This window comes from Canis lupus, chromosome 32 (assembly GCF_048164855.1).
Source record: "Canis lupus baileyi chromosome 32, mCanLup2.hap1, whole genome shotgun sequence".
In the NCBI taxonomy this organism is placed as follows: Eukaryota; Metazoa; Chordata; class Mammalia; order Carnivora; family Canidae; genus Canis; species Canis lupus.
This window is the reverse complement of record NC_132869.1, coordinates 31,925,559-31,950,589: the sequence shown is the minus strand read 5'-3', so window position 1 is coordinate 31,950,589 and position 25,031 is coordinate 31,925,559. Positions and strand designations below refer to the sequence as shown.

General features: G+C 43.7%; 1 protein-coding gene and 1 non-coding gene across 7 annotated transcripts in view; both read left to right on the top strand.

Moving 5' to 3' along the window:
• DAPK2 (death associated protein kinase 2) overlaps nucleotides 1-25,031 on the top strand; it is a 124,867-nt gene that overhangs the window by 36,075 nt on the left and 63,761 nt on the right. The window lies entirely within an intron of this gene.
• Nucleotides 15,391-15,495, top strand: LOC140623387 (U6 spliceosomal RNA). The gene has a single exon (XR_012023010.1). It is a non-coding gene; the product is annotated as a U6 spliceosomal RNA (small nuclear RNA).

The following is a 25,031-nucleotide window of genomic DNA, read 5'->3' as shown; positions in this document are numbered from 1 at the left end:
AATTTCTTTTTCCTCCCCTACTGGTGGTGAGTCATGTTTTTATTTAATGGCGTTAACTTTTCTGGGGAATCAGGTCTATTTTTTCCATTAGATGTACGCTCCCATTATACTTTGCATGCAGTGTCTGATAAATAACTGTTGGTGGCCCATTAGCTGCTCATCTGGCATCGGAAGATGTGGACTGTGGGTTTCATCTAGGACCTGAGGTCTCTCCTTCAGAGACCTGAGGGCTGTAGGGAGAAATGAAAGCCCAGGAATTGGATGATTTATTCGTAAATATTGGGTGGCTGTGAACAAGTCACTCACTTCCTCAGTCCTCCTTCTTCCTGTGGAAAACCAGAGTGTTGAGCTGTTAGATATTCTGTAAGGTCCTCTTCAGGTTGAACATTGTATGATATCCCAACAGCCCTCAGGTCTCTGAAGGATCACGTCTGATAATGGCAGGCTCTGGCCAACATGAAAGTTCTCCTTGTGCCTGAGGTAGGTCAGAGACACCCAGTCCTCCACCGCCACCCACAGCAGGGCTTCTCCTCAGGGAACCAAACGGCAGGTGGGGCCATGCATGCTTTTCTCTGTAAGGAGTCTTTGAGAGAACCCCACTTCCCTAGGGTCATGTTCTCTGGGACCCGGGAAGGCTATCATGGAGCCCAGTTAGAGGAAAATGAGGTGAATAAACACACTTGACTTGTGTCACTGCCACGTCACAAGGACTTAGGCCACAGAGCCGCCCAGCCCAGAACCCTACCTGGAAGGTGTTTCTTTCTGGTGAAGCTGCCAGCCACACCCAAAGGAGGTTGGGATTTACTAAATGAAATGACTAATTAGTCCAGAAGCAGGAGATTTCTATCTGGAACATGCATGCTTGCAATGGCATCATGATTTATTCATGTGAGGCTGGAACTCTTGTAAGGGATTGGGCCCTTGCTTCCTGTGGTTTCCATGTGATGTGCAGCCAACTGTATTTTTCCAGAAGGGATAATTTCTCTAATCTAGCCTGCTTTCCCAGTCGCTGCCAGGAAGCCTCAATTGGTCACTTAATAACACCCTCTTTCCTGGGTCTGCACTTATTTTAGAAGGAATGCATTCTTATCTGGGGCTCAGTCCTTTTCTGGCAATGTAGGGGTTGGGCTAGATAGTATCTCAGGGCCTTCCACCCCTTAGGTTCTTTGCTTTTAAATTCTTGCCCCTTCCTGAAGCGAACACTTCTGTTTTCCTGAGGTATTTGTGTCCATAGGGCTATTGAAGGTAATCAGAGACCTCTCAGCGGCTTGGAAACCTTGTGCCTGCCTTCATTTTTTTTTTTTTTTTCTAATTACTAAATCTCAAAGGCACCTAGTGGAATTTAAGCTGCTAGTTTCTGGTCTTTTAAGATTGCACAGATTCACTTTAGGTCCTCCAGCTTGCAGCTTCCAGCCCAAAATATCTCAGTAACAAAGAACAAAGTCTCAGCCCGTGGGGAGAGTTAAATCAGGCTTACTCCACCTCCATATTCCCTCAGAGTGAGGGAGCTGGACCTGGTCTCACTTTTCAGGACATTTGCAGTGTTACTATGATTGCCTCCTGTGCTCTGGCTGTGGAAATGAGAGGCTCCTTAATGATTTGGTTGCCACCTTGTGGATTGGCTCAGGGTGAGGATGGCAGGGGCCTCAGGTCTTCAGGGACTAGACTGTCAGGGGCTGTGTCAGGGTTTTGCATCTGTACGTTGTTCTTTTTTTGTCTATTTCACGGTATGATCACACCGAAGGTACAATTTATATCCCATTTTCCCCAGTTGCATTACAATGTAAACATTTTTTTTGTCATTCCCTCAGTTATATATATAGGCCCACGTGACATTCCAGATATAATTTCTAACATGATCATGTTTAACTTTTATAGTTGAAAAAAGAAAACTAGTCAATAAAAAAGAAAATCAAATAATGCATTGGATATTTCCTGCCCCATCCTCCTGAACCTCTCTGGCCTCTCCTTAGAGGTGACCATTGTTAAGTTTCTATGTATCCTTCCAGAAATGATCTATGCATATACAACCATATATATGCATAATCTGTAGTTTTTAGAATGTAGGTGGGATGAGAGGGACATATAGATGGGATCAGAATGTTGTTCTGCAATTTGATTTTTAAATTTTGTGCTTTTCCCCAGATCTGTGTGTATGTGTGAGATAGAAAGGTTCTTTTTCACAGCTACTTGTACCACCTGTTATAGATGGACCATAATGAATTTAATTAGTGCCCTTGTTGGTAGACATTTGAATTGTTACCGCAATGAGCATCCTTGTACATCTGCGTATCTGCATGTAGCATTTACTCACCTTCTAACTACCAAGCATGATTTCAGGCACTGTGGATTCTGCAGTAAATAAGACAAACTCTTGTGCCATGTTTGTACTGGTATAATTGTAAGATAAATTCAAAGCAGAATTTTTGGCAGATTGATTTATTACATTTATTGAATGCATCTAAGCCACATAGAATATAGGCATACCTCATTTTATCCTGCTTTGCTTTATTACGTTTTGTTTTTACAAATTGAAGGTCTGTAGCAACCCTGCACTGAACAAGTCTTTTGGCACCATTTTTCTAACACCATTTGATCATTTTGTGGCTCTGTCACATTTTGGTAACTCTTGCATTATTTCAAACTTTTTCATTATTATATTTGTTATGGTGATCTATGTGGTCAGTGATTATGACTCACTGAAAGGTCAAGTGGTGGTTAGCAGTTTTTAGCAATTAAGCATTTTTCATTGAGGTATATATATATATATATATATATATATATATATATATATATATATATACTTTAAAGATTTTATTTATTCATTCATGATAGACATAGAGAGAGCAAGAAAGGCAGAGACACAGGCAGAGGGAGAAGCAGGCTCCATGCAGGGAGCCTGACGTGGGACTCGATCCCAGGACTCCAGGATCATGCCCAAGGCCAAAGGCAGGCGCTAAACCGCTAAGCCACCCAGGGATCCCCTATATATTGTTTTTTAAGGTATAATGGTATTGCATAGTTAATAGACTACAGTATATTATAAACATAACTTAAAAAAAGATTTTATTTATTTATTTATTTGATAGAGTGAGAGTGCATGTGTGAGAACGAGAGAGAGAGAGAGAGAGAGAGAGAGAGAGAGAGAAAGAGAGAGCAGGCTCCTCAGCAGGGAGCCTGATGCAGGACTTGATCTTAGGACCCTGAGATAATGACCAGAGCCAAAGGCAGAAGCTAAACTGACTGAGCCGCCCAGGCGTCCCTGGTGTGAACATAACTTTTATACGCATTGGGAAATTGAAAAATTCATTTGATTTGCCTTATTGTGATATTTGCTTTACTGCAGTGGTTTTAGAATTGAATCTGCAATATCCCTGAGGTGTGCCTGTATTTTGTTGAATGATAAATCAGTGGCAGCCTGAAACTTTCTCCACCTGCCCTTGCTCCTGGCCACATTATCATCATCCTCTCCCCAGCTCTGAGTGGCTAAAGGGCCATTTAGTGAGGCTTCAGAAAGGTCATTAACAGCATTCATGTGGGGTGTGAGTGGTGACTATAATGTGTTTGTTAGTACTTTTAAGGTTCCTTAGGGTACAGCTTTGCAGTGTGTCCTCACAACTATGTAGGAAAGTCAGAGTGACAGGTGTGCACTTTACAGAAGGAACTGGGGCACAGAGAGATAAGGTGGAGCTAAAGTTGGTGATGGGGCTCTTGGCTCCCCACGAAGCTGGCTGGGAACAAGGCTGGGATGAGGACCCAGGAATAGGGGCTCTGCATCCTGGGCCTCTTAAGGGGTCCTGAGTTTCTGCTCTTTAAAGCATGTTAGGGGTACCTGGCAGGCTTAGTCAGTGGACCCCATGACTCTTGATCTTGGGGTTGTGAGTTCGAATCCCAAGTTGGGTGTAGAAATTACTTGAAAATAAAATACTTTAAAAAAATCAATTAAATCATTTTAAAACTGGAAGATTAAGTTAGTTTTTACTTTTCATTTACTATGTGGAGATAGGGTTTTAAACGACTTGCATTTCATGAATTTACTTAGAGCTGTGCTGTTACAGTGCAGTAGCCAGCAGCCATGTGTGACTATTTAAATTCAAATGTAAAGTAATTAAAATTAAATAAAATTACAAACAAATTCCTCAGGCATAGTGGCCACATTTCAGGTGCTCAGTAGGCCCGTGTGGCTAGGAGCTACCACGTTGGACAGCGCACTTACAGAACATTTCCATCATCCGCAGCCCTGGCATAGAGTGTCAGTAAGGCTGGAGCATCATTTTTCTTTTGAACACTTGGCTGTTTGTGGGAGTTTTTGAGATCATCTTCACTTTCCAGCTGTATAGGGAAAAGGAGACTCACAGATGGGAAGCAATTAGCTACCCACAGTCACACTGCTGAGGGTGCAAAGCTACTGATTGAGCCAGCCCTCCTCCTGTGTTTCCTCCTCTCCAATATGCTCCATTTTTACTGAGGACCCCTTCACTTTATGGCTTCATATTTTCCCTTGCCCTGATTACTTGCTGAGCCTAAGGGCCCAGATCAGGTGCCCTCTGCCAAGTAGCCCTGGGTATCTGTTCTCGCTCTGTTCCCAAGACCAGGAGACCACAGAGCAAGTCAGCCACCTCTACAAGGTGATGCTATGCCTTGTATATTCTTCCCCAAAACTGCAGTCTCCTCTTGAACCCTCTTCTGATGGATGGGGTCAGGACAAGCATCCACAGTTTATGAACAAGATTGCAGGAAGCTGGGATGCTGCTGTGCACACAACCCCATGCCTCCCAGTGATCTGCCCTTGGACAGGTGCTGAAGAATGAGAGCATGTAAAGCTTGTCTTCATGGATGGAATATAACTGGAGATGCCAGGAGACTGACCCAGTGTTTTCAGAGGTGGGGGCGGGTATCCAAAGTAGAGACCACAGCCTTTGGTAGGGGCTTAGAATGATTCAAGTGCAAACTGCAAATCAAGATGATTGAGAAGGCAGCTAGTGTAGCCTTTGTCTCCAGTTGTCCTCTGGAGTTAGGGAATGATGAGAAATCACTGGTCAAAACTGAGAAGCTGGGGTACCTGGGTGGTACAGCCATTTAGGTGTTGGACTCTTAGTTTTGGCTCAGGTCATGATCTCAGGGTCGTGGGATGGAGCCCTGTATTGAGCTCTGCGCTCAGAGTGGAGTCTGCTTCGGATTTTCTCTTCCTCTCCCTCTCACTCTCTCTCAAATAAATAAATAAATAAAATCTTTAAAAAGGAAACAAAACAAAAAAACCCACCTGAGAGACAAATGGGGAACATGGTCACCCTGGAAGGGTCATGAATGCATATACCCAGTGCCTCATAAATTTTATTCTCTACTACTGCTCCTGGAAACTACCGTTTAGTTGGGAAAATTGGCAGAGAGTACTGAGAAGCTGATAATTGTTATTGCTGGTACTAGTAGCAAGTAGTAGTACTGCTGTTACTACTAGGGCTGGGTATTAGTACTAACTATTAATAATAGTTATTATTAATAGCTCAGTACTCTCTGCTAATTTTCCCAACTGCAGTTTTCAATTTTAGTGGCAGTAGAGATAATAGGAAACAGGAAGATAGGAGCTAAAAATCACATCCATACACAGTTTTTAGAGACAGGAGGAAGTGCTCTTTCAGATATACCAGGATATTCCTCTTAAGTGTTTGCACTAGTGGTTCTCAAACGTTGGTGGATGTTGGAATCCCCTGGGGGGCTTGTTAAACCACAGATGCTAGGCCTGACTCCCAGAATTCCTGATTCAGGAGGTCTGGGGTAGGGCTTGAGAATTTGCATTTCTAACAAATTTCTAGGTGGTGCGGAAGCTACTGGGCACCATCAGGAGCTAGAGAGGACTCTGCTGTTTTAATGGTATAGATTTAAGTTTCTAAGCCCCTTTTGAGAAATCCTCCTACTCATGCTCCAGTTGTGCAGCTGCCTAGAACCAGTCTCTGTACCACCCGGAAAACAAAACAAAACAAACAAACAACCAAACAAAAAAACCTATTTTCATTACTAACCACAGCTATATTGCAGATTTTGAGATGTAACCACCAATATGGTTTGCAGATGTATTGCGCTTCTACAATGTGCCTGTCTTAACAGTGGGTGTGGTGGGTCACACTGATGAAGTGTAACCCTGCCCTGCCCTTAAGAAGATTAATCTAGTTTGAGAGTGGGAAAAAGACAAACACGGAAAGAAAGGGGTACAAAAAGATTATTAGGTATACTCAGCTTTGGAGCTGACACATCCAGAGGCGAGGATCCCTGGGGGTGGGCATGGTCAGGAAGGCCTCAGGAGGAGTTGGAACTTGATTTTAAACAAAGGTGGGAGTTGAGTAGGTAGGAGATATCTCAGGATAGGCAAACAGGGCTAGTTGGAGCCTGGAGGTGGGAATGAGTGTGTTGGGCTGCGCCTGCTGGGAAGCTAGAGGATAATTGGGTGGGTCGAATGGGGCCAGGTGATGAAAGGGCCCTGGGGCCTGGCCAAGGCATTCAGGCTTGATGGGAAGGGGTAAACAGGTAGAGCAGAGGAGAATGAAATGATATCAGCATTTCAGGAAGATGGACATGGAGGGTGTGTGGGTGGAGGATTGTGGGCAGGAATGCTGATCAGGAGGTGGCACAAAGTGTATCTGTGTGCAACAGTCTCGCTCAAGATAGTGGCAGGTATGAAGAGAGATTAGTCAATTCCATTCAGAAAACATGTACCATAGACCTACTGTGTGTCCAGCACTGTATCGGGTGCCTGTGGATACAAGGATGAGTGATTCCTGGCTCTGCCTGAGGACTTCAGTCTCCTGAGGAAGAAGAATATATAAAAAGAGAATTCCAGTAAAATGTGCTGAATGCCATGAGAGGGACACAAGGAACATTTTGAAGGAAAGATCAGTAGTGACTGAATAAATTCTGGCTGACTCTCCTGTGCCCCTTTTGATCTTATGTTTGCAGACTACAAACGGGGTCCTGCCTTTTCCCCTTGTTGCCTGTAAGGCTGTTGGTGACCTTGCGGCTCAGTGGCCTGTGCTGATTCCCCAGGGAATTCACCCCTGACTGGATAATTATAGTGCTCTGCTGTGCTGCTTGGTGGGGGGTGTTCATTCAAGTGTTTAGTTTCTCTCTTTCTCTCCCTCCCTCTCTCTCTCTCTCTCTCTCTCTCTTTTTTTTTTACTGTTAAAACAACACAGGAAATTTTTAAAGGAAAGTTTTCATTTGGCTATTCATCATCCCAGCACATTTTTGCACCCATGTTCTCTACTATGTTTTGGTCACACAAGTGTATTTAAAACAAAACAAAAACGGAAATCAAACTGTACATACCATTTGCACATGTTTACTTAACATTTTTATAATACGCGGTGATCCTATTTATCACATTCATGTTGCTGTACTCTACGGCAGTTCCTTAGCTGAAGATGTTTTATTTCCAGCTTTTCCTTGTGTATGGAGTTGTTTCTTCTTTTGAAGTCTCTCCATAGGTCATTCCCAAAGGGCACTGTACTTGGACTCAGATCATCTGATTTTGGGTTCCAGGTCTGTGGCTAGTTAGCTATCTCTTTAAGCTTCAACTTCCTGGTCTATAAAAAGGGAGATAATAGTGACTGTACAGGATTTTGAGATGAGACCCAGGATGGATGTACGTGGAAGGGTTTTATACCTCTTTAGGCACAGTTGACATCACTCAGTAAAAGGATGTGAGTATTTTTATATCTCCTTCTTTTTTTATTTTATTTTATTTTTTTTTATTTCCTTCTTTTTTTAAAAAAAATCTCTTTAAGTAAAATAATTCACCTACCCTTTATAGTTACACAATTTAATGGCTTTTAGTATATTCAGATTTGCACATCATCATTACAATCAATTTTAGAACATTTTATCACCCTGAAATAGAAACCTTATACCCGTTAACAGTCATTCCCCATGTCCCCCAATCCCTCTAGCCCTATACAACCATGAATCTAATTTTATCTCTGTGGATTTGCCTATGCTGGTCATTTTATATAAGTGGAATCATACAATATGTGGTGTTTATGACTGGTTTCTTTCACTTATCATAATGTTTTTTACGACTCATCCATGTTCAGCATGCATCAAAAACTTCATTCCTTTTAATTGCCAAATAATATTCCTTTGTATGGATATAGCAAATTTTCACTTATCCATGTGTCAGTTGATGGTCATTTAGATTGTATCATTCTTGATATGATAGCACTGTAGTGCTAAATGGCATTTATCAAACACTGCTGTGTGTCCCAAGCTGTTTGATGTGCTAGAAAGGAGGTCTCTTGGTCTTACTCTTGGGTACTTTTCCAACATAAGAGTTAAACCACTGGGTGTTATTCTGTTTGTTGACAAATTGAACACCAATAAAAAATAAATTTATTATTAAAAAAAAAACATAAGAGTTAAACCACAGAAATTAGTAGACCCATCAGAGAACTGTCCCAGTGAGTTAGGAAGAATCCCAGGGCAGAGTAAGCACATGCCTTCTAGGAGGATGCCTCTGCCTTCCTTCTTAGCACTAACTGTTCAGGGCTGGGAGATCAGAGGGAGGACTTCAGGAGGCAAAGAAGGCTATCTGGAGGAGGGGCCTTCCAACTAGCTCTTCAAGGATAGAAAGCTCTGGCTGGAGCTAAGAGGAGGTGGACATCTTGGACAGGTGTGAGCAGAAGACAGGTTGCCGTGATAGGAGAGCAGAGGGAAAATTGGGGGGCACTGGGTTGGCTAGATTATGAGCTGAGGGGATCTTATGCCTTCCCATCATTTGGGGGTACATGAGAAAGGGTTGTGTGATGATGAGCGTGATGAAGTGAGGATGGGCCCACCCCTGTCTTTGAGCTTTCCTTGCATTATCAGTGGCTACTTGGAGCTGGGCCACTTGTTGGAGCCAGGCTACCTGTGGGTGGGAAGGAAGAGTAGTCTCCACTTCCTGCTTGGCTCCCTGTGAGACTGATGTAATCTGGACTTGGCCTCCTCCTCCCCTAGCTGCCAGGCCTTCCCCTTAGGCGCCAGGTCTAAGCTGTCTGAAACTTGAGGCACACTGGAGAGGAGAGGAGAGAGAACTGGGCTGCCCGTCAGGAGACCTGTCTGGTCCTGGATTTGTTGCTGCCTGGGAGAACAGGGAACTTGGGCAGGGCCATTCCCTTTGCTGGGTCTCTGTTGTCCCATCTAGGAAGTGAGGGTGATGGTGAGAAGTTCCCTTTATTTCCATGGTTCTATGAGGTTTGCCAAGTTTTATTGTGCACTGGGAGATCTCAGACAACTTTCCTTGTTTGGCTCTGTCTGCTTTGGCAATTTGTGGGGAGTTTGTTTCTTGAGGGTCCTGACATAAGACCCTTCTGTACATCCTTAGCTGGGGAGTGTCAGGAGCCAATATGTATCATATAAACCAGAACATAATATGAGGAGAGAAGTTACTTTAGTGTCTCCTGCTTCTGATCGGTCACCCTGAAGCCTGTGGCCTCTGATGCTAAGAGCTGATTCTCTGACTCTGGCCTTTTTTTGGTAAACTGGCAAAAGCTATATGTGTCTGATTCAGGTTGGTATAGACCTTGGTGGTAGGTGTTGCTATGGTACCAGAGGAGTCAGGGCTGGCATGGGGGAGCCAGGTGGACCGGTATGGTGGGCTGGAACCATTTGGTGTTGGTTGGTGCTGAAGCCCTCTTGTTGGGGTGCCAGGAGATGGCATAGGCAGAGCAATGCTGGGCAGGTTGGTTTTGCCCATGTTGCAGAGATTTATGTGGGATGGGTCTGGTTCTACTCCTGGATCCAGTCCTTGTGTTCACTTTCCCTCCTTTGTGGGCAACATAGTTTCTTGTTTCTTCCCCACTCCCGCCTCCACCTTGGCCATCTGTCTCCCAGTGTTGGCTGTTGGCCTCAAGCATGAGGGACTCTAGGCAGATTGGTACAAGCCCATTCCCATCTTGGGAGGGTACATGGCTGTCCTCCCACCTCCTGGGCTGTTTTGGACATCCTTTTCTATGTCTTCTCCAGCACCTGCACATCTTTCCTGAGCTGCATGTGGTATTTCTGGACTGGCAGCTGGGATTTGGGTCAAGGGAGGATAATGTTTCTGTTCTTGTTTCCAATATGTATGGTGACTGTTTACTAAATCCCTGATCAAAACACATGGCATCACACACAGCCTGAGAGTAGAACAGAATGCTTAAAATTGCTGCTTTTGTGGAAAATCTAGGCAGGATAATTTGCTACAAGCTGACTGGAACCTGTCTTGCTGAGAGCTTCTTAGCTCCTCCAATATCACAGGTAGGAAGATTCCCCAGGGGAAGGTATTGGACTTACAAGACAGTCTTTGTCTTCGTATAGGCAAGATCTGAAGCATAGGCCTTAGGCCAGAGCAGGAGAGCAAGTAGTCCAGCTGAGCTCTTTGGGCTCAGTTTCCCTGCCTGGGGAGTGGAGCTCTCTGCTAGTCACCTTCCCTACTCACTTAAGTGCTGGGAGGATTAGGTAAGAGAGTGTTTTTGAAAGCTCTTGAAACCCTCACCTGAAAGGAGTTATAGAATAGAAGGAATTAATGTTGCAAAGGAAAGAAAGAGAAGTCGTCACTATTTTGGCCCTGAAGCCAAGAATGTTAGGTCAAAAAACAACTTGTGGCTGCTGAAAGGGAGGGTGTGGCTTTTAGAGTTATGTCTTGGGTTGTGTCTTGGCTGATGCAGGAGGCAGTTCTGCCCATGCCCAGTGCATTTGTGAGAGCCCATGAAAAAGAGCCTGTGTGCATCCCAGAGCCTGTGCCAAACCCTGGGGCCTACCATGTGATTGCTTTGATCAAAGCTGAGGGGAAGGCCCCACCAAACCAATCAGTAGAGACCCCCACTTCCACACCATGCCAACGGGGCAGTAACAACTTTGAAAGTCTGCATCCTGCTAAGGAGCTCCAAACCCTCAGGACATTCTACTGGTCTAAAAGAAGCTGTCCCTTCCAAGTAAAGGTATCAGCATGGGGCAAGTCATGGGATGATGATAATGATTTTTTTTGAGGGGGGAGGGGCCGAAGGAGAGGGAGAAAGAATCTTAAGCAGGTTCCATGCCCAGCACAGAGCCCAACATGGGGCTCGATCTCACAACCCTGAGATCTTGACCTGAGCTGAAATCAAGAGTCAGACTCTTAACCAACTGAGCCACCTAGGTGCCCCAGTGATGATGATTTTTACTCCCATCCCCCACATTGAATGAATGACTCTAGATACTGATCATCAAAAGCTGCTAATAATACAGAGAGACAGCTGTGTATGCTCCTAATGAAGCACCTATGGAGTTCTATCAGAAACTCAAACTTCAATCTGATCAAACTTCTAGACCCAATTTCTAATCCATAGGAAATACAGGGGACAGAGAAACATGTTCAACAACACAATGGGTCAGCCAGAACTGGAAAAGAAAACTGCAGGGCAAAAGACTGAGTATTTTCACCAAATGAATTTTAAGAAAAAGAGAGAGATGGAAAGAGGGAAAGAGAGAAAGAGAAAAGAGTGAGGGAAGAGAAAAAAGCAGGGAAAAGAGAAGAGAGGGGAGAAGGAGATCTGTAGATTAAAAGAGACTTAAGAAAAAAAAAAGAGAGACTTAAGAGACATTCTCAATCAGTTACAACAGAGGGACCTTAATAGGATTTTGATTCAATGAAACAAACTGTGAAAAACCTTTATGACACCATAGGGGAAATATTGGCACCAACAGGGTATTGATATTAAGGAATTATTTTTATTTTTAGAAGTATGATAGGTACTGTGGCTATAGTTTTTAAAAAGGAGCTCTTACCTTTGAGACACACATCCTTAAATATTTACAGATGACATACTATTATGTCTGGGATTTGCTTTAAGATAATCGAGCAGAGTGGGGAGTCAGTAGGCAGACGAAATGAGAAGGCTAGGAACTGATAATTGTGGAAGTTGAAAAAAATTGTTTTTAATGAGATTGGACAAAAACTTTTATGGGACTGCGTGACCTCCAAGTTGATTCAGAAACCTTATTCAGAAGACATGTACCAAGTCTCGGTGTCACAAGCATCACTGAAATATTTGCGGACCATATGAACTCCAGTACAATAGAACATGAAATAGAATAGGATGATTTTCTATTTTCTGGGTTGGCACAAAGTAGTAGTAATAATAAGAGTAATTAATATCTATAGAAAATCTACTGTGCATTGGATGCTGTTCTTTGCTCTTTGTATCCATTTGATCATCACAACTCTGTAAGGTAGATACTATTATTTTGGAATTTTTCAGATGTGCAGGATTATTTGAGATTTACAGAAAAGTTACAAAGATAAGCACACAGAGTTCCTGGATACCCCTTACCCAAGTCCATCTAATTCTAATGACATCTTACATACCCATATTTTTCAGAACTAAGAAACCAGCATTAGTACATTACTGTTAACTATACTCCAGACTCTCTCTGGCTCTCACCAGTCTTGACATTAATGTCCTTTTTTCCATTCCAGGATCTCATCTAGGATACCACCTTGTATTTAGTTGTCATGTCTCCTTAGGCACGGAATCACCTATAGAGTTTTGTCAGAAATTCAAACCTGAATCTGAGCAAACCTCTAGGTCCAAGTACTAATGTGCAGGAAATACAGGGGACAAAGGAACTCTGGTCTGTGACTATTTCTGTCTTTCTTTGTTTTTCACGATCTTGAGGAGTTTGAGGAGTCCTGATCAGGTATTTGTAGAACGTCCCTCTGTTTCGGTTCGTCTGATGTTTTCCTCATGAGATTCTGAACTTGGGGCAAGAATACCACCAAGGTGAAGTACCCTTCTCATTCCCTGCTAGGAGGGGGTAGCTGACATCAACATGACTCATTACTGGTGATGTTAATTTTGATGACTTGATTAAGGTGTCAACCAGGTTTCTTCACTGGAAGGTTACTGTTTTTCCCTTTCCATGCTCTATTAGTGAGTCACTGAGTCTGGCCCACACTCAAGGGGAGAGGAACTCAGCTCTGCCTCATGGAGAGGGGGGTATAATTTTATATATATATATATATATATATATTTGGAGTTCTTCTGTAAGGAAGATTTAATAACCTCATCTTAAATATGGCAAACGAATTCAGTCAAGGGATGAATTCTCCATGGGCAGCTGCAAGCTGTGTCTGCTTAACTTTGTGAATCCCCCCCAACTCCAAGCTTGGCCAATTTCCCGTGTAGCCTGGTTGCTGGACTTGGCTGTAAGAATCACTTTGGCTCCCAGTTCACCTTGACATTCATCACCAGCTCCCAGAATGAACCATGGAGTCCCATCAGCTAGAGATAGACGGGAACATAGAGTCCATCTGACCTCGTGATATTCAAGCTGTGTTCCTTGGAGCCACAGCCCCCGCTCTGGGGGCCAACACAGGAGAAAGGGGAATGGGGATTGAGCATGTGGCTTCTCCATCCCTGCATTTCTCTTTTCATTTGTTTTACATGTTGGGCTTTTCTAGTTAAGAAGTTTGAAGACTGGATTACATCAGTCATCTCATTTAAAATGAGGCAACTAGGGACATCTGGGTGGTTCAGTCAGTTAATCATCTGACTCTTAATTTTGGCTTAGGTCATGATCTCAGGGTCATGGGATCAAGCCCCACCTCGGGCTCTGTGCTCAGCAGGGAGTCTGTTCAAAATTGTCTCTCTCTCCCTCTGCCCCTCCCACCTGTGCTTATTCTTTCTTACTCTCCCTCTCAAATTAATCAATCAATCTTTTTTTTTTTAAATGATTTTGTTTATTTATTTGAGGAGAGAGTGAGTAGAGCAAGAGAGAGAGCATGAGCAGAGGAATCTGACTCAAGGCTCGATCCCAGGACCCTGAGATGAAAGCAGATCCTTAACTGACTGAGCCACTCAGGCACCCCAACAAGTAAATCTTTTTTTTAAAAAATGAGGCAACTAAGGGATGCCTGAGTGGCTCAGCGGTTGAGCATCTCCCTTTGGCTCAGGGTATGATCTTGGGGCCCTAGGATCGAGTCCCATTTCGGGCTCCCTGCAGAGAGCCTGCCTCTCCCTCTGCCTATGTCTCTGCCTCTCTCTCTCTCTCTCTCTGTCTCTCATGAATAAATAAATAAATAAAAATATTTCCCCCAAAATGAGGCAACTAAGGTCCAGATAGGGTGACTGATTTACTCTCCATCACGTGGCAGATTAAACCTGGGTTGTTGAACTTTATTAGGGATAAGTAAAGAAACAAGAATCCTGGTGATGCTGGAAGCATTAGATACCCCGTAAGGACCTTATCTTGCAGTCTACAGCATGTGTCTAGGTCTCTGCCAGCAATGGGACTGGCTATGATGAAGCACGGTCACTAAATCTTCCCATGAATATAGGTCAGTTTCACACCCTAGGCTGTGTTGGCCTTCTGGGTTCTGACTTTTTCAGTCACTGAAGAGGGATGGGATCTGGATATGTGGCCTGCAGGGAGCAGAGAAGAGCCAAAGCAGGCAGGCCCTGTCCTTGCTCCCAAGGTCAGTTCCTCCCCTCCTCACCTCCCTGCATCCCGCCCCTGCCCTCTTCAGCCTCCCAGCCTAGGGCCCATTCCTACTCATTCCTGCTTTGAATGAGTTGATAAAGGATTTGCCCACAACCCTACCCCCCCACCTCCAGCAACACACACACACACACACACACACACTCTCTCTCTCTCTCTCTCTCTCTGTTGCCAGTTTCATTAGCTTGATGATTCTCTGTTAAAAAGCTCCAGTACTATAAGGAATACTACTTTAAAGAAACGTGGTATGGGGTCAGAGGCCCCCCAGATCTTACCAGTAGCTGCCCACTGTGTCTGTGCATGAGACCCATGAAGCTTGTCCATGTGTTTGTGTGACCTTCTGCAGTTTACAAAGTGTGCTCACTTCCATTGTCATGGGTGGGCCTCACAGCAGCCTTCCATAGGCAGGGAGTACCCTCATTTTATAGAAGAGTAGGAAGAGGCTGAGAGACTTTATGACTTACCCAAGTATGACAGCTCTCTCGAGGAAGCTGGTACCAGATCCCAGGCCACCTGAGTCCTGGGATCACCTATCGCATCTGTAGACAAGTGGCTGTAGGTTCTGAGGATGGGTGCTCTGCCTCTGCAGGCCTATCCTAAAAGTCTACAATTACTTGTGACTGAGGTAGAAAGGAACATTCGGGTTCAGGGGTCAGTTGGTGATTTTTGTTTCGGTCAGAACTTGATTGGTGAGATGCGTAGGTGGCTTAGTGGTTGAGTGTCTGCCTTGGGCTCAGGTCATGATCCTGGGGTTCTGGGATTGGGTCCCACATCAGGCTCCTCACAGGGAGCCTGCTTCTCCCTCTGCCAATGTCTCTGCCTGTGTCTCTCATGAATAAATAATCTTAAAAAAAAAAGAACTTGATTGTAGAAACTTGGATTGATTGTAGAAACTTGAATTGAGTGCTCGCTTCAGCAGCACATATACTAAAATTGGAACGATACAGAGAAGATTAGCATGGCCCCTGCGCAAGGATGACACGAAACTTGAATTGATTGCTCTCTCATGGCCAAGTTCCCAACACATTCTGGTGATGTTCAAGGATGGATCAAACTCGGTCCTGCTTGGCTGTCAAAGTGATCTGAATCCTGACCTCCTTTCTCATTGTCTCTCCCCAGGCTGCTGAGTCTGTTTTTTACCAATTTCCCATCAACTCTAGATGAGCCAAGCAAGGTCAGGAGTAAGGCTCTGGAGCCAGTTCTTTTGGGTTTAGATTCCAGCTTTGCCCCTTCCTAGCTGTGTGATTGGGGAAAATTACTCACCCTCTCTGAGCTCCAGGAGCCTCATCTGTAAATGGGGCAATCAGGATACCTCTCTTATCAGATCACTAAGAGGACCAAGTGAGTTAATACATTCTAAAATGGTGCCTAGAATATAACAAGAAATAAATGGTAGCTCTCATTTTTAAAAACGAGTAAAAAGTCTTCGTAAAATAGAGCAAGATATAACTACAAAATAATGAGTGATCAGTTGTTGTTGTTTTTAAATAAACTGGAGAACCTTCCAAGGATGCTGTCAATTCTGAAAATAGTCCTGAAATTCTTTCCTGGGAATTGCCTTCTGTGCCAGATTGCAAACCATATGAGACAATCAGACACATTATGGTCTCATTCTATGAAACTTCAGTTAACTATAATCCTCTGCCAAATGGAATTGTGTGCATGTGTATATGTGTGACCCTTTAAATAGGCAGATCAAAAGAAAACAAGATGGTATCAGGAATCTAGTTTATATTTTAGGGGTAAGGCCCCAGTTTCTCACACCCATAGCTCAGTTTACAGCCCTCTCCAATGACAGATGAAAAGATATGTTCTGACAAATTTGCCACATCTATCTATCAGTTCATTCATTCATTCAAAAATATTTATTGACAGTTACATGCAAATTACCATAATAGATGCTATGGAAGACTTGATAAGAGGAGCACTTGAAGACATTTCAAGATCTGTTAATCTTCAAAGCCATATTTGATCAAAGCACATATATAGAATCTTATTCATTACTAAGGCAGGTAAAGCTGATTCATGTTCCCAACAAGAACACCCAAATAAGGAAGGAATTTCTGATGAACTTTGTTACTAAAACATTTTTTAGAATCAGGTCACCCTTTCCTCCAAACTCTATGAATGGTTAATCCGTGTTGAGCTGCTACATTTCCACCAGCTGTGGCTCCAAGGTGCCACCTTTAAGGCTGTTTATGCCATTCTCTTCAAGACCCCCACGCTTGGCTCCTCCTCTGTAATGGGAATTGGTAAAAATACCTGTCCCCAAGGGCTTCCTAGGGATTTGGTAAATATGAAATAAGAGAGCTCACATAAAACCACTTTGTTTTTTGTTTTGTTTTTTTATAAAACCACTTTGTAAATCATAATGCTACCTTGTAAGAGTCAATTATTATTATTATTATTATTATTATTATTATTCAAGAGAGGAATCGTTCAACAGATATTTATTAATATGTGTTTGCTCATTATTCTGTCCTTTACCAAAGTATGTAAACAGTCTCATAGGTCCAGATTTCCAGCAAGAAGTGCCAGAACCAAAGAGAATGTGGAGTGAATTTTTGGATACTCAGAGTTCTATTAAGTAGTAGATTGGGGGCTTGATATAAGTTTTTTTAACAAAGTGCTTCTCAAACTTTAATATGTACATGACTCACATGGGGGTCACGGTAACATGCAGATTCTGATTCAGTAGTGCTAGCATGGGGTCTGAAATTCTGCTTTACTAACCACTCCCCAGGTGAAGTCAATGCCACTGGTGCAAATATATCACTTTGAGGAATGATCTTCTTGGGGGTGCAATGTTCAGTGGTGAGGAAAGGAGAGGAAGTGCAGCCCAGGGCCCTGGGAGGGAGATTTCCAGGAAGATCGTGGTGGGAGCTGTGATTGGAATTCTTTGCCCCTACTTCCTTCCCATCCTCATCTGAAAGAGGCTGTTATCTTCCTGGACTGTGTCTTTGCTCTGCATTTTAGTTTTTTTTTTTTTTTAGATTTATTTATTCATTTGACAGAGAGAGAGAGAGCAAGCACAAGCAGGGAGAGCGGCAGGCAGAGGGAATTGGGAGAAGCAGAGTCCCTGCTGAGCCAGGAGCCTGATGTGGGACTTGTTCCCAGGATTCTGGGGATCATGACTGGAGCCGAAGGCAGATGCTTAAAAGACAGAACCACCCAGGCACCCCTTTGCTCTGCATTTTGGAGGAAGAAAAGCACATTGTGAGAGCTTAGGGGAAGGAGGAGGAAGGAAGGAGATTGCACCATCATGTATGGTAACCGTCCTATCTAGGTGACAAGCTGCATTTCCTCATGGCTGGACAGTGATCTAGAGAGAGCAGAATGAGCCAGTTCCTGCCTTCAGCATCCAGTGGGCAGCACAGCTGAATCCGGTGCAGACCAGAACTCTTTTCTTTGTCAGTACTGGAGGTGGCTGAAGAATGTTGACTTCAAGTGTTTTGCAAAAGGGAACGGCTGAGGAATAAGCAATTGAGGTGCTCCCACCCTTTCTTTTTGCATCCTTCTGACACATTTTATCACCTTCTCGTCCCAGTTTCCAACTCTGGGTGCCCTCATGCTGACCTCTAGCACCCCCAAAGACCTCCGCTGCAGGGCCCATCTTTCTCTGCTTTCTCCTAGGTGCCTCAGTGCTCCCCACTTCCAACTTATCCCTTCTCCTTTTGCATCAAAATTTCCTTTCTCTTCTGCAGCATAGCTGAATTATGCCAATTGGTAGGAAAGTAATCGGATTCAACTAATTTAGGCCTGCATGACGCTAATCTAAGTAGCTGTTAGTTATTTATGTTGTTACAGCTGTGACACAGGTGGGTTCCTCCCTACTGCTGTCTCATCAGAGCCCGAGCCACAGGAAAGCCTGGTGCTTTGTAGAGGTCTCTTTTGTTACAGATGGTGATACCTCAGGAGTCTGGGTATGGCAGGAGCTGTGGGGATAAAATGCAGGTAGACCTGGTTGCGGGGGTGTCTGTGCAGGGAGCAAGGTTTCCTCTGCCTCCATAGCAGGCACCAAGTAAAAGCAGGAGGCTGTGATGTAAGGGGACATTTGTTATAGTGGTTTCACACTGAGTCTTCTGGTGCAGACTTAGGGGCTTTCCTCTGTGTGTGATTCCACTCTACCGCCTTCTGTGCAATTTCATTTTTATTTAGCCACGGTCATGGGCATTACTTTGCTAAAAATTTAAGAAAGAAAAAGTGAAAAGAGAAAGAGCTCTGCTACCAGAAAAAGTTTGGAAATCCTTGCCATCCTAGAAAGACATGGAATAGGGGCGCCTGGGTGCCTCAGTGGTTGAGTATCTGCCATTGGCTCAGGTTGTGATCCCGGGGTCCTGGGATAGGGAGCCTGCTTCTCCCTCTGCCTGTGTCTATGCCTTTCTCTCTGTGTCTCTCATGAATAAATAAAATCTTAAGAGAAAGAAAAGAAAAAGAGAGAAGGAAAGAAAGAAAGAAGAAAGAAAGAAAGAAAGAAAGAAAGGAAGGAAGGAAGGAAGGAAGGAAGAAAGAAAGAAAGAAAGAAAGAAAGAAAGAAAGAAAGAAAGAAGAAGGAAAGAAAGAAGAAAGACACAGAACAGGTGCTGAGAGACCTGGGATCTCAGGCTGCCCAGCTGTGAATTGCTCTGTGACCTTGGGCAAGCCCTGAGTGTTTCCTCAACTGTCAGAGGGGTCCTTCCTCTCCCCTGTGGTTTTACCCTACAGTTCCGTGACAAGCAGCTGTTGGCAGCTGTGGGAGCAGGACTGTCCCTCCCACTCCCCTGGCTGTGCCCTGGACAGACTTGGCTCTCACACCTGGCCTGTGGACCATTCTCACTCTCAATCCCAGCCTGGTCAGATAATTCCTCAGCTGGAAAGGAAGGGGAACTTTGACCAAATAACTTTGCATCTTCCTCTCCACTGGGATCATGAGAAAGTTCCTTGCAAAACAGAGAGGGACTGGGCGGGTGGCCAGCGGAGTATACATGTGGTGCTTCTGAGCTGAGTTTAGTCTGTGTCAAAGAGGCACCTACTGTGTACCCTGTGTGAGCTTAGGTGTCCTAGAGGTAAAGTGAAGTTCCACAGAACAGTGCTGCCTTCAGAGAGCGTGAGAAAGAAAACACGCAGAATGTTTAGTTCAGAGAAGACATTGGCAAACGTACCTTCTTCAAATCCTTGGTGATTCATATATGAATGAGGAACTTCATTTGTTCATCTTTGTGTCTCCAGTGGCTGCACTCAAGACTCATTTATACAACTCACAGGCCCTGAGCCCTGATAAATGCCAAAAGCACAATAGTGAACAAGACAGCACTGTCCCTGCCTTATAGGAGTTTTTAGCTCTGCAGGATGGGAGGAAGGCATGGCTGTGGGATTCAGGCAAGTAGACAATCAGAATAGCTCAGGGCAGTAAGAATTGTGATGAATGCTGAGTTGTATACACAGGGCATCTGTCGCCCTGGTCCTGACAATCTCAGCCCTCCTACCTGTGCTTTCTGGCAATTTCCCAGGGTCTGGCCCTGGGAGTGGGCCCACCCAAAAGAGACCCAGAGACCCAGGTAAAGAGCTCTGATTATCTGGGGACCCTTTTCTGTGTGTAAATGAAGCTCACCAGCCAGACCCAGTGTCTGGCAGGGGATCCTGCAGAGTCCTTGACCTGCAGGAAATGGTATAGTGGCAGGAGATCCAAGGGAGATAGTCTGTCCCCTGGCTGTCCTGAGCCTTGATCTGTCGAGATGTGGCTCAGCTTCTCATTCAGCTCTGAAGGGAAAGCTGGAACCTGCCAGCTCTCAAGATAAGGCAAGAATGTGCCTGTCCGGCCAGTCTGGGGCCCATGTGGGGCCCATGTGGGAGCCAGTGACTGCTCTCTTGGCCTGTTTGTCTAAGGGTAGAAGTGATTTTCTGAGATATTGAGGAGAAGGAAAGAGCAGCCTGCAACCTTGGGTGAAAACATCTCCTCTGAATCAGGATATTCATTGTCTCATTTATTTATCTTTCACATTTAGAAACCATTCACTGAGCAGGGAGGATATGCCAGGCTCTGTGCTAAGTGTCCTTGTATTTCTCTAATTAAAATTCCCTAACATTCCTGCGAGTTTAAGTGTATTATTTCCATTTTACAGGCATGGAAACTGAACCCCAGAGAGCTAGAACTAAGATCATACTTACAAGTGTTTATCATATGGCACATTCTGTTCTGAGCCCTTAGATCTGTCAATACATTTAAATCCCATCACAGCCTATGAGGTGGTTGTCATCCTCATCTTACTGATGAAGAAACAGAGGCAAAGAAAAGTTAAGAAACTCACTCAAGTTACCAGAGCCAGCTAGTAATGGAACTGGACTGGGTTATCCTAGGGTCCTTCCCAGATCAGAGCTCCCTATGCCCTCAGAGTGCGGCTGGTTAATTTCTACCCTTCTGTGACTCTTACATGGGTCATGTGTGCAAGGACAGGGGCACACTGAGGCAGCTAGTGAGGAAGGCCCTGTGAGTGGGTTTCTAGAGCAAAGAGGCCATGGGCTGGGTCTATTCTAGATTGCAATTTGGGTAGACAGAGGAAAAAATAAATCACATTGGATGTGACACATACCCTTCCTGCATTCTGACAATTAGGCTCAAAGGCAACATGCCAGGCAGTGGCAAATCCTGTAATGACTTAGAGCAGCAGAGTTAGAGGAATTGGGGAGTGGCAGCCCCAAGAGTGCCTGGTAGCTTCTAATTGGGGGTGGTGATGAGAGAGGAGGTGGCAAAGCTGCAACTCTGAGCCACTTGCCCAACAGAGTTTCTGGCTTCTGGGAGCAGGGGAGGGATGGGAGGAGGCTTTGGACAGGAATCTGATTCCAAGAAGACTTGGACCTGTTCCCTTCCACCCACCCCACCTCCAGGCTTGTGGGAGACTGGGTGTGGATCTGAAGTCAAATCCCTCTGAGGGTGGGGATGAAGGGATGGGCCACCTGTGAGCTGGGGAGGGGGATGGGGTGTCATCATTTTAATTCTATGGGAAATGCCTTCTGCTCTGAGATCAATCACCTTTTGGGATCAAGTGAGTATTTGGGTGGTTCTGTCTTGGATCTTTTATGGTTTGGAGGCTTCTTCAGCCGTCTGTGAAATAGGCCGAGTTCTGTCTTTGCAGGTGTGCTCCACAGCTGTCTTTCTCTGTGCTACGGTGATGGGAACACAGAACCACTTATAGTTAGTTCTTCCTATTTATGTGTGTTGAGGATTGGAGACAACATAGAATAAGAAGCACATAGAATTGGAAAATAAAAGTAGAAGATCAAAAGCCACGTGCCCTCCAAAGAGTATGATTTATCAAATAGGTGGCAAGGCCTGGAATCTGCATTTTAAAGATCTTATGTATGTATTTTTAGAGAGAGAGAGAGCGAACAGGGGGAGGAGCAGAGACAGAAGGAGAGAGAGAGAATCCCAGGCAGGCTCCATGCTGAGCACAGAGACCCACATGGGGCTCAATTCTCATAACCTAGGAGATCATGACCTGACCCAAAACCAAGAGTTGGGCACTCAACTGACTATGCCATCCAGGCACTCCATTTTTAAAAAGATATTGTTAACTTATTCTGAGACAGAGAGAACATGAGTGGGCATCTATTTTAATGAAGTTCCCCCAGATGATTCCAAAATACCCCAAAGTTTGAGAACCACTGGCATGAAGGAAGGAGGAAGAAAATATACCCAGGATCTAGGCCATCATAGTTGCTACTGACCACCAAGATAACAAAAAAGAAATAAGATAGATTATGTCATTTTCATTTTCTGAAATGAGGAAGAGTATCAGTTTTTCAGGGTAGACAGACTTCTTCGTGGTGCTGATTTCTGAAAGAAAACCATCATGTGTATCCTGTTACAAAGGACACTAAACAATATAATGGATAATCCAGGGGCAAGAGAGATGTTTTTCATCCCTCAAGGGTCTGTTGAGCTGATCACCCCATGCAGCTGCAGCCCCTTCAGGGGTCACCAGGCCCCCTCTGCAGCAGGACTTGCGCACCCTCAGATGCTATCCCTTCCTGCTATCAACCAGGAGGAGGGACATCACCAGGAGGAAAAGTGAGGTTACTTTGAGGAAGGGAGCAGGTGTGGAGGATGAGAAATGGCGGTGGTTCTCCTGGGCCTATGCAGTAAGTTTGAAGGTATATAACCTGATTTGAGTGCCTAGGTGACCAACCAAGTCAAGAGTTTCACCCCAAGCCACAAGTTACCTCCCTCACTGTGCTTCAAGCACAGCATCTGGGTGATTGAAGCGACAGGAAGGAGTAGAAAGAGATAAAGGGGAAAAACTGGTTAACACCATCTGCTACTAAGAGGACCCGAAGCTCCTTTGTAGACAATACAATCAGGTGGGTAAAATATTTGCACATATGTGACAAATAGATAATATTACAAATATATAAAGAGCTGTCATAAATACTAACAAAAAGGCAAACACCCCGATAGAAAAATTAGCAAAGCAGATATGAGTATGCAGTTCAAATCACCCATAAACATAGGAAAAGTTGTTCATTCTCACTAATAATCTATGACAAGTCAATTACCTCTTTTTTACAAGTTAATTAATTTAATTCAAGTTAAAACAATAATGAGATATCATCTTTTGAATATCAAAATAGTAAAGCTGAAAAAAGTAATGAGCCAGTATTTGGCAAGATGCATATAGAGTAGGGAATATAGGGGCTGACAATATTTATGGCAGTTAGGAGTATTAATAGGACAGTCTCTCTGGAGGATAATTTGTCAGCATAAAAAACCTTAAGAAATATATATACCCTTTGGCTAAGGATTCCATTTTCTGGACTTTATCTTAAGGAAAGAGAATAAAAAATAAATAAATAAATAAATAAATAAATAAATAAATAAATAAATAAATAAATGGAAAGAGAATCATAGGGCGTGTATACAAAGATATATAAATAAATATATATAGTTATTTCTAACAGCGTTATTAATTATATTAAAAATTGGGGGTGGGGCAGCCCCAGTGGCTCAGCGGTTTAGCGCCGCCTTTGGGCCAGGGCGTGATCCTGGAGACCCAGGATCGAGTCCCATATCAGGCTCCCTGCATAGAGCCTGCTTCTCCCTCTGCCTGTGTCTTCGCCTCTCTCTCTCTCTCTCTCTGTGTCTCCCATGAATAAATAAATAAAATCTTTAAAAAAAAATTGGAGGTGATGTCAAAGTAAAATGTCAAAATGTCAAAATTAAGAATTTTCTTTTAAAACCATGGTTTAGGGCAGCCCTGGTGGCCCAGGGGTTTGGCGCTGCCTTTGGCCCAGGGCCTGATCCTGGAGACCCAGGATCGAGTCCCACATTGGGCTCCCTGCATGGAGTCTGCTTCTCCCTCTGCCTGTGTCTCTGCCTCTCTCTCTCTCTGTGTCTGTTGTGAATAAATAAATAAAATCTTTAAAAATAAAATAAAATAAAACCATGGTTTATTTGTACGATGGGATATTATGTAGCCATTTAAAATCAGGCAGTAAAAGAATGTCTAATTATTTAGGAAAATGTGAAGTGGATATATTGTTAAGTGGAGCAAAAAAACAATTTCCAAAACAGTACTTATGGTGTCATTCCAGTTACATTTATTTTTTATTTTTTATTTTTTATTATTTTTTATTGGGTAGTTACATTTTTAAAAAAATTAAGAAACAAATAGAAAAGACTATATTATGCGCTGAAAAAAATCCAAGAGAGCAGACCAAATGATAACAATGCTTATCTCAGAAAGTGTGATTAAGGACAATTTTTAGCCTCCTCCTTGTGCTTTTCTGTGTTTCCTTTTTCTCTTAGATAATGAACATGCTGCTTTTGTAATTAAAAAAAAACTACAAGGAACCTATTCCTTTTTAAGTGAATCTGCCAGTAAGAGCTCCTGCTGCATTGAGGCTGGCTGTGGGTGATCCTTTTCACCATTCTTTCTGCTGCCTCAGTTTAAATCTTCTTTTCTCCAATCTCTGCATCCTTGCCAGATCTGTTGTTTCCTGAGTGGTTAATTTTAACCATTCTGACCTGTGTGAGGTGGCATATCATTGTGGTTTTGGTTTATATTTCCCTGATGCCAAGTGATGTTGAACTTTTTTTCATGTGTCTGTTAACCATGTGGATGCGGAGAAAAGGGAACCCTCTTACACTGTTGGTAGGAATGCAAGCTGGTGCAGCCACTCTGGAAAACAGTATGGAGCGTCCTCAAAAAGTTAAAGATAGAACTACCCTATGACCCAGTAATTGCACTACTAGGTATTTATCCAAAGGATACAAACACAGTGATTTGAAGGGGCATATGCACCCCAATGTTTATAGCAGCAATGTCCACAATAGCCAAAATAAGGAAGGAGCCTAGATGTCTGTTGACAGATGAACAGAAAAAGAAGATGGGGTATATTTCTACCAGGGAATATTACTCAGCCATCAAAAATAGTGATTTGCAATTATGTGGATGGAACTAGAGGGTATTTCACTTATGCTAAGTGAAATGAGTCAATCAGAGAAAGACAAATACCATATGATTTTACTCCTTTGTGGAATTTAAGAAACAAAACAGATGAGCAAAGGG